The sequence below is a fragment of the Primulina eburnea genome, chromosome 14 (genome assembly GCF_022965805.1).
Source record: "Primulina eburnea isolate SZY01 chromosome 14, ASM2296580v1, whole genome shotgun sequence".
NCBI classification, from domain to species: Eukaryota; Viridiplantae; Streptophyta; class Magnoliopsida; order Lamiales; family Gesneriaceae; genus Primulina; species Primulina eburnea.
The window spans coordinates 11093526-11107276 of NC_133114.1; the positions used below are offsets into that span (position 1 = coordinate 11093526).

The 13751-nt window shown below is 40.4% G+C and overlaps 1 non-coding gene across 1 annotated transcript; it reads left to right on the forward strand.

Annotated features, from left to right (window-relative positions):
• Positions 1 to 13140: 13140 nt before the first annotated feature.
• LOC140813372 (small nucleolar RNA R71) lies at positions 13141 to 13246 on the forward strand. The gene has a single exon (XR_012113907.1). It is a non-coding gene; the product is annotated as a small nucleolar RNA R71 (small nucleolar RNA).
• The last annotated feature ends 505 nt before the right edge of the window (positions 13247 to 13751 follow it).

The following is a 13751-nucleotide window of genomic DNA, read 5'->3' on the forward strand; positions in this document are numbered from 1 at the left end:
TGGCACTGTAGCAAGCATGTTAATAAACGTGTGTGGCTTCTAGGTGCATGACAATAGAGAAAACCTTCTGCAAGAAGAGGAACCGCAAGACTGAGTTCTTAGCAACAGCTCTTGGTATACGTGTGCTAAAATTGGAGATGAAATTATATATATTCTCCCATTACTAAAGCATTTATTGTTATTATTTTGAGCTATATTCACTGAACTGCCAAGGGTAAGTAAGGTTCGGAGGGTTCCATTCCCCCATATTATGCTGTGAGACCAAATATACTACTTTAAAATATACATACAGATTATGATGTTTGTATCATTGCTAAAAAATACCCTTTTATTATGTTGTGAGACCAAATATACTACTTTAAAAAATACGTACATGTGTTAGGAGATCATGGGCAAGGCTTAGGTGATGTGTTGTCATAACTTTTAGTAGTTGTAAGTTTCTTTTAAAATATAATAAACAATTAATTTCGTTAAAATTTTTAATTTTTTGCATTGTATTATTATTACTATTATTTTCACAACATAATGACGTATTGTGGTCATGATCTAGTCCCTTGGAAATGAAATTTGAAGATCGAAAGACATACAACTTAAAATAGGTCTCTTGTGATACGGTCTCATGAATCTTTATCTATGAGACGAGTCAAATCTACAGATATTCATAATAAAATGTAATACTCTTAGCATAAAAAGTATAATTTTTCATGAATGACCCAAATAAGAGACTTGTCTCACAAAAATTGACTCGTAAGACCGTCTCACACAAATTTTTGCCTATAACTTAATAATGAGTGATTAATTAGTAATTTTTAAAAAATTGATAAAGATAGGTTAGGGCGTTAAGCTTGCCTACCATAACTTGGGATGCTATTTTTTGCAAAAGGTACTTTGATATTTGCAGAGGCAAGTTTAAATAATCTTGATAAAATTTTTAATAGTAGTTCGAGTTCGTGAACTATGTGAAAGTTTGATTAATAATAATGAATTCGATTTCTCCTACTAAATGTATTATCCTTGTCTCACATTGATTAAAAATTAAACTTTTAAATAGTTTCTAACGATTTCAACAGACTCCAAAAGTAACTTGTGTTAACTATTTTCGTAAAGAAAATACGGATACGAATTAGTTTCTATAAGAGTGCATTGTGTAATCGTGCAAGCACGGACCTGACCCCGAGACGTGACATAATTGTATCAAAATGAGTTAACAATTAAATTTAATTATGTTATCTTTATATTTCAATTCATTAGATATTGGTCATCTCATCCATGAGCTTGACATAAATTAAAATTAATATAGTGTTTTAGAGATATCTTTATTGCTCTCTAATGGGATAAAAAAATTAATACAAGATGTAATATATTTCAATATAATTCATCCCATAGATGAGATATGCGGTTTGATTTAAGTTTTTAACACTCATATATATTTTGAAATTGATTTGAAAATGCATATGAGTAGGGTTACTCTGGGTAATTCACAAAGCATCTAGTTTCACAAACCAAACTTTGACATGCGAAGCTGCTTTAATTAAAACAAAAAATAATAAATGCAGTTGGATTCAAATTGGGTATTAATTCCAGAGGCACCAATCAATCACAGATTTCAGCTTCAATTACATTATTTTTTATTTTTTTATCTGAAAGTTATTGTTTTGTGTCTCGTTCAGATATTTTTATTGTTGGAAAAGGTCCATACTAAAAGCGTCAGTGGGAAACACGTTTTCTATCCTTCTATTGACACACACCACATGGACACATATAAATAGTTACAAGCGGTTATTGTAATAGATATTTAACACTTCTCTTTTTTTCCATTCTTTGTACTCGTCTGAAGACTTGAGCTTACAACAATGGAGATTTTTTTGTTCACTCGCTTTATGTTTTCTAATATGGTATCAGAGCTGATAAACCACTAAGCTATTGTTGTAACTCTCTATGGCCAAGGGAAATCAAGCTTCAACCTCTTCGCAAGCTATGAATAATTCCAATGGCCGAATAGTTCCTGAAGACTCGACAGTACATTTTATCTCCAGAAAGGAGATCATCCTAGATTAGTGTTAGTCTCGCACCCACTCACAAGTACTAATTACAATACTTTGATTCGAGCAATGTCAATGGCGTTAACAGCCAAAAATAAGCTTGTTTTTGTTGACGGCGCTTATTTACGCCCTAAGCTGGATGATTTGATGTATGGAGCTTGGAATCGTTGCAATAGCATGGTTATTTCGTGGATTTTGAACTCTGTTAGTCGAGAAATATCGGATAGTCTCTTGTATATACCTACGGCGGCTGAAATTCTGATCGACTTAAGAGATCGGTTTCACCAGAGTAATGCTCCAAGAATTTTCCAAATCAAGAAGCTTTTGACTTGTTTACATCAAGGCTCCATGGACATTAATGCTTATTACACCAAATTACGAACTCTCTAGGATGAGTTGAAGGATTTTAAACCTATATCTATCTGCAATTGCGGATCAATGAAGGATTGGGTGAATTATCAGAATCAAGAGTGTTTGATGCAGTTTTTAATGGGGCTGAATGAGTCTTATGCATAGATCCGTGCTCAAATTTTAATGATGGGTCCAATTCTTATGATTTCTAAGATTTTTTCGCTAGTTGTTCAGGAAGAGAGGCAAAGATCTATACACAAAGACATTATAAGTTTTTCTACTGATCAATATTCTTTCACTTAGCAATCTTCCGTGGTGGCTATGACTAAAGGAAATCAATATGCTAAAGACAACTCTGGTGATAAGCCAGTCTGCTCTCATTGTCATATTAAAGGCCATACTATTGATAAGTGTTACAAAGTTCATGGCTATCCGGTTGGTCATACAAAATATAAACAGCAGCAATTATGCAGTGGTTGGCTGATACATGTCAACCAAACACACACTTCGCCTGCTTCCTCAGTGAGTTCAATGGCAAATTCTCTGAATCCCGATCAGTGCAGACAGCTTATTGCCTTCTTGAGCTCACAGTTTCAACTTGGTCATCCTAGCACACTGGCCACACAACATCTTGAGCCTTCCGCTTCTTGTTTTAGTGGTAAATATTCTCTGTCTTTTGGTCTTAATCCCTCCCTCAGTGCCAGTTGGGTATTAGACACAGGTGCCACCCATCATATTTGTTGTTTGATAAGTGCATTTTGTGCACTTAAATTATCCTTATAATTCATATATATTTTTAGTTTTCTTGGGCGGAATTATGCGTTTTTGTTATTTTTGGTGTGATTGCAGGAATCTAGGTATGGCTACTTCATGGTCGCGAAAAGGAGTGAAAATGTCGCTTAGAAGAAATTTGTGCGCATGCCCCAGCGTAGAGGCAGAAAGACCGCGCATATGTGCGCAAGAAGGAACTCCAGACGCACAAACCAGAGAGTCTCGCGCATATGCGCGCGAGAAGAAGACCATTCACATAAGGACCCGCGCATATGCGCGAGTTTAGATTTGAAAGGAGAGCAAAAGTTAGAGCGGAGGACGGAACGCGAAGAACGGAGACATAAGACGCTTAATCCGGACACTGGGGACGCACTTTCATCTCTCTTCAACACGTTTCTAATTCGGTTCTTTACTTTTACTTTTTTAATGATTACAAACAGGTTTTGTATTGATTTAGATTCGAGTATGAACTAATTTTATTTTCTAGAGATTGACGTAGTCGTGGTCGAACCTCTGTTATTGACGTTTTGAATTTTCATTGAATTAATTCATCGCGTTTATTTGTGATTTCTTGTCGTTAATGCTTTTGAATTACTGGCCATAATTCGATTGATCAAATAATTAAGATCTAACACTCGAGAGAGGGGATTGAAATTAGGACAGGGGAAATCACATCGTCAGATGTTTATAATGTTCAAAAGACGTATAACTCTGACGAATACATAAAGAGAACCTTGTTTGCATTTATTACGTGTTACGTGATTGATCGAGCAAAACTTGCACTATGAATTCCCCAAGAAAATATGATTTTGTATGCTCAAAATGTAATCGCAAGTGCACGATGTCAAGTAATAGTATAGTGTATATGAATACGAGTATCGTTCCACTGGATACTGTCTTTAACAATTATTATTTTAGTTATTAAAACTTTAGCGACGAAATTTGATTGTTTGTTTTATGACTAATAAAATTCAAGAAAATTTAAATAAACAAGCTCAAAGATTAAATGATGAAATATGAATGCTAAATCAATGGATTAAATTTCAAATGATAAAAGAATTTGTTGGGAATTCTGGTTCACCTACCCCTTATTGATTAATTAATTCGTTCGATTGTGTTCTACGCTTCCGACAGGATTTCCTATTCAATTGAACACACTCTCTCGAGCTATGCCAAACTAATTCACTCAATGAAGTAATTAAATGTCTTTAATTATTTATCAAGAATGAACCGCATTTCGATTGATGAAATCCCCTAGTTTTCGACCCTAAGGACTATGACTATAGGCACGTATCCAATTTCATAAGTCTATGCAAATTGTAGATCCACAGATTATACTACTCGATCCTATCACTAGTTATTCTCTCGAACTCACTCGTGATATAAAATTGTCGTAAAAGTTAGCTACGCTCAAACGACACAATAAAAATCGTAGTACAATCAAGAATAAAGCACACTCAAAATATAAATTAATCAACTAAAAGTTTGGGGTAGGATCCCCTTTAATCCCAACAAATATGTAAGTTAGCTACTAGAATTCATAATTAAAATAAGCAAAACAATGTTTAAACAAAGGAAAATAAACTAGAAATACTAGGCGTGACAAAATCTGCGAAGAACGCTGCCCGGAAACCGTCGAATCTTCAATCCAAGTGCAAAAGCTCTCCCCAAAAACCTTTTTGGCTCCTCAATAATGTCTCCATCCTCTCCCAATTCGTCCCCAAGACTTACCATCGCAACCCCCATCCAAAATAAGGTAAGAAATCGCGTCCAAAATTTTCAAAAAATAGGCGGCGCTCGGGCGGTAGAAAAGTACCGCTCGAGCGCCACACTCTCTGTCTTGGCCCTTTGTCTTCTCGCGCCCGGGCGGTATAAAAGTACCGCTCGGGCGCCAACTTTCTGTAACGATGGCTTCCGAAGACACCTTCTCGCGCTCGGGCGGTAGAAAATCACCGCCCGAGCGCCAACGTTCTGTCTTGTTTCCTCGGCTGGTCTTCTGTGGCGCCTGGGCGGTACTTTTCTACCGCTCAGGCGCCAAGTATTCTGTCCAACTTCTTGGATTCCACATTTTGCTCCGCTTTCCGGCCATTTTTCCTGCAGATTCACCACACACGAGTGAGACATGATAAAATGCCAATGATTACTCTAAAATGAACAAAATGCAGATGAAATGCATGCATGCACAATGCAAACACAACTAAAACTAATGCAATAAACACGTAAAAACACCACCTATCAACCCCCTCATACTAACCTTTTGCTTGCCCTCAAGCAAAACAGGTTAAAGCACGAGACTCTAAACAAACACAACAAAAATAAAAGACTCAAACAAGAACTAACCAACATAAGTCAATGTTAATGGTGAGTTAACAACTTTTATGCTCATGCCTCAGTGAAATTTCCACATACACATCATAATCAAGTCAAATCACAAACGAATACTCATTCTCATCTACACATAAATATTGACACTAATTTGAACGTGTGTGTGTGTCATGATGGGTCTAGTCATTCGTACTTCAAATAGATCAATCATCAAATCTATGCGAATCACTCAATCAACACTTCAATACAAGTCTCACTAGCATGCACCCCCGTGTCCATTCATCACTAACCATCATTTGAACTTTATGAAATTCTTAAGTACAGACAAGGGTGTCGAAAAGAAGGAAAATAAGCTCAAGTGGCTAAAAGTTAGGAGTACACCGATCATTTTCATTGTGCACTTGTCAAGACTTTTCGTCTGACTTTCCTCGTCTCCTTACATCTCCAACTTTTAGCCTAGGAATAGATTTTCATTCCTTTTATTTTTGCTTCCCCCTCACCTTACATCTCCTTTTTTTTTTTTTTTTTTTTTTTTTGCTCAAAGTTCTTTTTGCAAGAAACTTTGTTATTTCAACATGTTGATGCACAATTTTCACACATGTACTCCCTAGGCTAAGAATATATGACTTTGGATTATAGCTGGTTAGGAGTATGATATTTGAATTTAGTGCATTGAAAAGGAGGTATATGTAAAGTTCAAGGCAAATCAAATTCTCTATTCAAGGTCTCAATCAGTGACTTATTTCCACGGGTTTACATGCCAAATCAACTCATAAATGATGTCTTTCAAGTTAACACACAAGACCTTCAAATGTCACCATTCTTCCTACAAAATTCTAGTCCCCACACATATGTGCTCAAAAAGTTCAAAATTTGTACCAAAATTCATGTTTCAACAATCAAGAGTATCATTCATGAAGTGACCCAAGCAATATTTTTGTATATTATCAATTCAACATCATCATTGGCGCATAAATTATGTCTTCTCACCATAAACGACACTAGACAACATAAATGCAACGAATAACTAAGCAACCATAACAATCTACCCCCCCCTCATACTAGAGTTGTGCAATGCCCTCATTGCACAAAACGAAACAGACATTAAAAATAAAACAACTCATGAATGTAAATGCAAACATAGAAATGCAAACACAAATATGCAAACACAAATGCAGACTAAATAAACATGCAAGACGGAAACAATGATAAGAAAGAAAAACAGAAAAGCGGTAAAGGGAAAAAAATTTCGAAGTAGGGGAAACAGTAAACTCCCCTGATCAAGTGTCATCCTCATCCTGCTCCGGCGGTGGCACTCCTGCGGCCTCCCTATGCTGAGAGTAATCATACTGGAACCGGAATGGGGGAGGGGGTAGCGGAGACGGTGGGGTGGTCGATGGGTCAACGCCCCCTTGCACAAGCAGCGAGCGCATCATGGAGTCAATGTGAGACAGATGGTCGGTGACATACGAGTTGAATTGACCCTGATGCGTTTGGAAGGCGAGATTCTCAGCCATCATATCGGTGTGAGTTCGCCGGCGTGGTGGTGGTGGACGGTGGCATGGAGCGGCGGCGCTAGAGCCACCTAAATTTTCCTCCTCAGTGGGGAAGTCAATCTGTCGCTTGGCATACTTTCGCTTATCGTCTTCGATGGAAATCGGCTTCATGGGTTGAATCCACTCCTCGTCGTCCCGGAATAGAACTCCCGCCCGGGCACACAACTCGAAGATAATTGTCGGGAAGAACAGACCGACGTGACTGTTGCGAGCACACAACATGATTTGAGAGTGGATAAGTGTGCCCACATTCACGTCGTAGCCGTGAGTTAACGCAAAAAGGAGAACCGCTCGTTCCTTTTGGACCTCGCTCTTATGCGAGACCGGCATCATCCGTCGGGCCACAAATAAGTACCACATGGCAGCGTCAACGGTCAAGAATTTCTCGTCGAAACAACTCGGCGGTCCGCCCACTGGTTTCCACATCGCACCCGCACCGGATGGCATAGCGCGGTGATAATCAAGTCATAGTTCGGGTCAGCAGCTAAAGCCTCAAAACGAGAGTTGTCGACCTCCGCCGTTTCCAACAGTGCATTGATAGTTGCCGAGTCACACGGGATATGTACACCCCGAACAAACACCGTCCCATTTCTCCCTTCCATAGCATTCGCGTAAAATTCACGCACCACCAAAACTACCGCCGCCTTAGGATGATTGGAAAAAGTTTCCTATCCGCGCCGTTCCAATTCTATCCGAGTTCCTAGGTGCCTATCGGCAGATTCTTTTCGGAATCCCCTCTCTACTATCGGATTTCTATTCATCTTGGCATGCTCATACCTAGCCCGAGCTTCTTCACTAACAAAGCGATGCCTATCAAAAGTCGAAGACGAGGAAGAAGCGGAAGTACCTTTTTGTTTCTTCTTTGGAGCCATATTAGTGGATGAGAGAGATTTTGGGGAAATCGGAGAAGATGACGCTTGAATTCCGCAGGAGGCGCTTGCCCACGATGCTTGAATCTTGATGGTTGGAGTGATTCCCTGCAAGAAGATGAGAGAAGAAGAGGCAAGAGTTAGGGATTTGGGAAGAGGGAATTAGAAAATTTCGGGCAGAATGAAAGAGGAAAGGGGGAATTCGCGCATATAAAGTACTCGCGCTCGAGTGGTAAAAAGTTACCGCTCGAGCGCGAACCTCTCTGGGCTGAAAAGTTAGAGGTAAGCGCGGGCGCTCGAGCGGTAAGAAATCACCGCCCGAGCGCCAAGTTTCTGTACGCCAAGGTAAATTTCGCGCTCGAGCGGTACAAAAATACCGCCCGAGCGCCAACCTCGCTGCCTAAAACGCTTAAATTATTTTTTTTTTTTTTTAATATGAAAACATAAACTTAAACTAACACTAAAATCAATTTAAATGCAAGATGAAGGGAAGAGATGTAGTTCTCAATTTATAGTCGAGAGCTTGACTGTCGGTCTGTCTCAGTTCGGCAACTCTTGGAACCGGGGGATTCCAAGTTGTGGCTCAACTGTGCCACCCATGTAGTGCTTTAGACGCTGGGCGTTGACCGTAAACGTCCCATCCTTCTCATCTTGTAATTCTACAGCTCCCGATGGATAGACTTTCGAGATCACGAATGGACCTGACCATCGCGACTTCAATTTTCCGGGAAACAAGCGCAACCGGGAGTTGTAGAGCAGAACACCTTCACCCTCCTTAAACTCTCTCTCGATGATTCTCTTGTCATGCGCCTTTTTGGTTTTTTCTTTGTAAGACAGTGCGAGATCGTAAGCCAAATTCCGGAACTCCTCCAATTGGTCCAACTGAAGCAAACGCTGTTCACCTGCATCAGTAAAATTAAAGTTCAGCGCTTTTGTGGCCCAGTATGCACGATGCTCTAACTCGACAGGCAACATGCTTTACCAAACAAAAGCCTATATGGTGTACTGCCTATAGGTGTTTTAAAAGCAGTCCTATACGCCCAAAGAGCATCATCTAACCTCACCGACCAATCTTTCCTACCGACACCTACCACTTTCTCCAAGATTCGCTTAATCTCTCGATTCGACACTTCCACTCGACCACTCGTCTGGGGGTGATAAGGGGTAGAGATCTTATGTGTGACACCATATTTGCTTAAAAGTTTTTCAAAGAGTTTGTTGCAAAAATGAGTGCCACCATCACTAATGATTGCTCGTGGTGTTCCAAAGCGGTTAAAAATGTTTTTCTTCAAAAATTTTAGAACCACTTGAGCATCATTAGTTGCGTATGCTTCCGCCTCTACCCTCTTAGACACATAATCCACCGCCACCAAAATGTATTTTTTTTTGAAAGAACTAGGAAATGGTCCCATAAAGTCTATTCCCCACACATCAAAAACCTCACATTCAATGATATTATTTAACGGCATTTCGTGACGGTTAGAGATGTTACCTGACCGCTGGCATTTATCACAGTGTAGCACATAAGAACGAGCATCTTTGAAAAGAGTTGGCCAATAAAAGCCACATTCAAGTACCTTGGATGCCGTCCTTGTTGGTCCGAAGTGACCATCTACCTCACGGTCATGGCAATGGTTGAGAATTTGATCAAACTCTTCTTCCGCAACACACAGTCTTATCATGGCATCTGCACAAATTTTGAACAAGAAAGGTTCCTCCCAAAAATAATACTTCACGTCCGAAAAGAATTTATTTCTTTGGTGAAATGTTAAATTTTGGGGGGGTGAGCCTGTAACAAGAAAATTTGCAAAATTGGCATACCATGGACAATTTTTCACCTCAAACAACTGCTCATCTGGGAACCAATCATTAATCGCATCAGTCACACAATCATTACTGATAAATTCTAATCTAGACAAATGATCTGCAACCACATTCTCAACACCCTTCTTATCTTTTATCTCCAAATCAAATTCTTGCAATAATAAAATCCACCGAAGTAAGCGTGGCTTTGCATCTTTCTTTGCAAGTAAATATTTAAGTGCAGAGTGATCAGTAAACACAATTACTTTCGACAAAACAAGATAAGCATGAAACTTGTCAAGTGCAAACACTACTGCAAGTAACTCTTTTTCGGTGGTGGCATAATTCAATTGTGCTTCATCTAGAGTCCTACTTGCGTAGTATATGGTGTGAAATACCTTGTTTTGTCTTTGTCCGAGGACAGCACCCACCGCAATATCGCTAGCATCGCACATGATCTCGAAGGGTAGATCCCAATCCGGTGCCACCAAGACAGGAGCCGTCACTAAGCGCTCTTTCAACTTCTCGTATGCCTGAAAACAATCAGAATTGAAATCAAAAGGCACATCTTTCATGAGTAAAGAAGATAAAGGTTTTGCAATTTTAGAAAAATCTTTGATGAAACGTCGGTAAAAACCGGCGTGGCCTAGAAAACTTCTAACTCCCTTTATGGACGCCGGAGGTGGTAAGTTCTTGATAACTTCAACTTTCGCCTTATCCACCTCTATTCCGTGCCCCGAAACCTTGTGCCCTAGGACAATTCCCTCTTGTACCATAAAGTGGCATTTTTCACAATTAAGCACCAAGTTTGTCTCCTCACATCTCCTCAACACTACCTGCAAGTTCTGCAAACAATCATTAAAAGACGAGCCAAAAATCGAGAAGTCATCCATAAATATTTCAAGAAAAGTTTCAATCATATCATGGAATATAGCAGTCATGCATCGGTGAAAAGTGGCAGGGGCATTACACAAACCAAATGGCATCCGTCTAAAAGCAAAAGTGCCATAAGGACAAGTGAAAGTGGTTTTCTCTTGGTCCTCGGGCGCAATCATGATTTGGTTATACCCAGAATACCCATCTAAAAAACAATAGAGCTCATGACCCGCTAACCTCTCAAGCATTTGATCAATAAAGGGAAGGGGAAAGTGGTCTTTACGGGTGGCATCATTCAATTTCCTATAATCAATGCACACACGCCATCCCGTAACAGTCCTAGTGGGTATTAATTCATTATTTTCATTTGTGATAACAGTAATCCCACCTTTCTTTGGCACACACTGAACAGGACTTACCCATGCACTATCAGATATAGGATAGATAATACCTGCGTCGAGAAGCTTAATTGTTTCAGCCTTTACTACCTCTTGCATCTTTGGGTTTAATCGTCTTTGAGGTTGCAGAAGAGGTGAGTACTTCTCTTCCATCAAGATCTTGTGCATGCAGACGGATGGATTTATTCCTTTGATATCTGCCACCTTCCATGCAAATGCACCCTTGTGCGCTTTCAAAACTTCCAACAGCTTGTCTTCCATCACATCTGTCAAAGCAGCAGAAATAATGACAGGTAAAGTGTTATTCTCACCTAAGTATACGTACTTGAGGTGTGGAGGCAACGGCTTTAGCTCAAGCGTTGGTGGATCCTCGATGCTTGACCTTTGAGGGGTCAAATCTCTTCGTTCTCCTAGATCCTCCAGTCGCATCCTTATTGGCCTTCTCCATGGTTGGTTGGCATTAAAGTGTGCCACAATTTCAGCTCTTTCTTCGTCTAACTCCTCTTCCCCCAACTCAGTATTGATAGTGGCCTCCAAAGGGTCCCTAAGAGCATCATGCACATAGTTGGATACAAGAGAGTCAAAAGCATCAATTCTAAAACAACTATCAGAATGCAGTGTGTGCTTAAGTGCATTAAAAACATCAAATGTAATCTCTTCTTCGCCCACTCTCAATCTCAACTTTCCCTCTTGCACATCAATAAGTGCCTTGCCAGTCGCAAGAAATGTTCTTCCCAAAATGAGAGGCATCTCGGTATCCTCCTCCATGTCGAGCACCACGAAATCGGCAGGAAAAATGAATTTGTCCACTTTCACTAGCACATCCTCGACTACTCCGCGGGGGTACTTGACCGATCTGTCAGCCAGTTGCAAGGACATCCTCGTCGACTTAGGCTCTCCCAACCCAAGTTTCCTAAACACAGAAAATGGCATCAGATTAATACTTGCACCAAGATCACATAATGCTTTATGAAAAACAACATCACCAATCATGCAAGGAATAGAGAAACTCCCTGGGTCTTTTAGCTTAGGTGGGATTTTGTTTTGCACCAAAGCGGAGCAATTTTCAGTTAAGTTGACTGTCATATGATCCTCCAACTTCCTCTTATTTGCTAAGATATCCTTCAAAAATTTAGCATAACTAGGCATTTGCATCAAAGCATCGGCAAAAGGAATATTAATATGCAATTTTTTAAACACTTCTAAAAACTTACCGAATTGTGCATCTAGTTTTGCCTTTTTTAATGCTGCAGGAAAAGGTGGAGGGATAACAATCTTAGGTTGTGCAGTGAGTGCTGGTGTAGAGTTAGATGACTTACCTTGAGACGTCGCAGCATGTTCATCCGGCACTTGGCTTTTCTCTTTTTCTCTAGGCTCCAAAACTTTTCCGCTCTTCAACTCAATGGCCTTCACTTGCTCTTTTGGATTAGTCTCGGTATTACTTGGCAAGGTGCCCGGCTCTCTACTTGCTATCATCTTGGCCAACTGTCCAATTTGATTCTCGAGCCCCTTTATTGATGCATCTTGGTTTTGGAGTCGAGTTTCAGTGGATGAGATAAACTTAGACATCATTTGTTCCAAGTTGGACTTTTCTTCTCTAGGAGGATCGGATCTGTACATCGGTTGTTTCTCATATTGTTGTCCTCCTTGCGGCCTATTATGACTGTTTTGACCGCCCCATGAGAAGTTGGGATGTTGCCTCCACCCAGGATTATATGTGTTCGAGTAAGGGTCATTCCTTGGGCGGTTTTGGACTCCCACTTGATACACCGGTGCCTCATCTTGCACATAGAAGGGATTTCCATCTTGACAGTCTTTCACATAGTGTTTCCCTCCACACTTCTCACAGAATATCTCTTGAAGACGCATAGCCGTGCCACACACGTTCAAGCCGTCTATTTTCCTGTTTAAAGCGTCAAGTTGTGCCGTAATAACAGAAAAATCAGTTACCTGGTGAACTCCGGCACTTCTCCGCTGGTTGTTCCTGTCAGATTGAGGATGATAGCTGCTCGCAGCCATCTCCTCCAACAACTCATATCCTTCTTCCGCAGTCTTCCTCAAAAGGTTCCCACACGCAGCAGCATCTATCATAGTACGGTTAGGAGTAATCAGACCGTAATAAAAGGTTTGAACGACTAACCCAAGTGGCAACTCGTGATGTGGGCATCTTCGTAATAGATCTTTGAAACGCTCCCACGCCTCATATAGTGACTCTTGATCGAACTGAGCAAATGTTGTGATGTCTGCCCGCAGCTTCATGGTCTTCGACGGAGGAAAGTATTTGATGAGAAACGCCTTCGCCATGTCCTCCCATGTAGCTATCGAACCTACAGGTAAACAATTCAACCAAGCTTTAGCTTTATCACGCAAAGAGAAAGGAAATAAACGCAGTCTAACAGCATCATCAGAAACTCCATTAAATTTAAAAGTATCGCAAATCTCAAGAAAATCCGCGATGTGTGTGTTTGGATCGTCCACAGCAGTTCCTCCAAATTGGACGGTGTTCTGAATCATCTGGATAATGGCTGGTTTGATTTCGAAGTGATTTGCCCGCACGATAGGTCTCACAATGCTAGGGCGTGCACCCTCCAAAGAAGGTTGGGCATACTCCAGCATTGGTATGTGGTGTGGCATCTCGATATGTCTCTCCTCACGCTGTTCCTCCTCGCGTTCTGGCTCGTGTCTCTCCATAAGTTCTTTAAGCCTCTGCTGTTGTCTCCTTCTGCGGAAGGTTCTTTCAATTTCAGGATCGAATTCAAG